Consider the following 539-nt stretch of genomic DNA (forward strand, 5'->3'; position numbering starts at 1 on the left):
ATACTGTGAAAGTATCAAAGCCTCAGTCCACAGAGAAATGCACACAGCCTGTATTCAGAAACTGAGCCTTAAAACCAGCCGTCAGGACTTCTGGAACTTTGTGATGTCACAACAAAGCAGTCACCACCCTCATCCATGCCCCAAGCCCCGCACACCTGGACCCACCATCCAACCTTGTAGGATTTGGTGTCTCTGAGTGTTTACTTGTAATCTGCTATATTTTTATTGGATTACTCAGAAATCAGTGAGCCAATCAGAAGAGAGTCACAGCCTCCTCTCTTCTGATTTGCTCACCGACCCTCACCGACAAATATATATTCTTATGGATCAACACTTTAAACTGAAAAGTGTAAAACATGGACCTTTAATGTTGAGTCACATTATAGTGACTATAGTGAGTCCAGAGTTAGGCTGTCCCTGAAAGCAGGTGTAACATGTTTTGCCACAATGGTAATAAATTCAGGACAAGTGAAAACAGGTTCGTAGCTGCTCCCTACGTCCTTATTGCAGAAATGAATCATGGAGAACATCTGACAAAT

The 539-nt window shown here is 42.7% G+C and overlaps 1 protein-coding gene across 1 annotated transcript in view; it reads right to left on the bottom strand.

The window, feature by feature from the left end:
- The window catches only part of fpgs (folylpolyglutamate synthase), a 23207-nt gene that overhangs the window by 8331 nt on the left and 14337 nt on the right, over positions 1–539 (bottom strand). The window lies entirely within an intron of this gene.

This window comes from Seriola lalandi, unplaced genomic scaffold, assembly GCF_002814215.2.
Source record: "Seriola lalandi dorsalis isolate HSWRI2012SDOR001 ecotype SW California unplaced genomic scaffold, Sedor1 jcf7180002054939, whole genome shotgun sequence".
Lineage (NCBI taxonomy): Eukaryota > Metazoa > Chordata > Actinopteri > Carangiformes > Carangidae > Seriola > Seriola lalandi.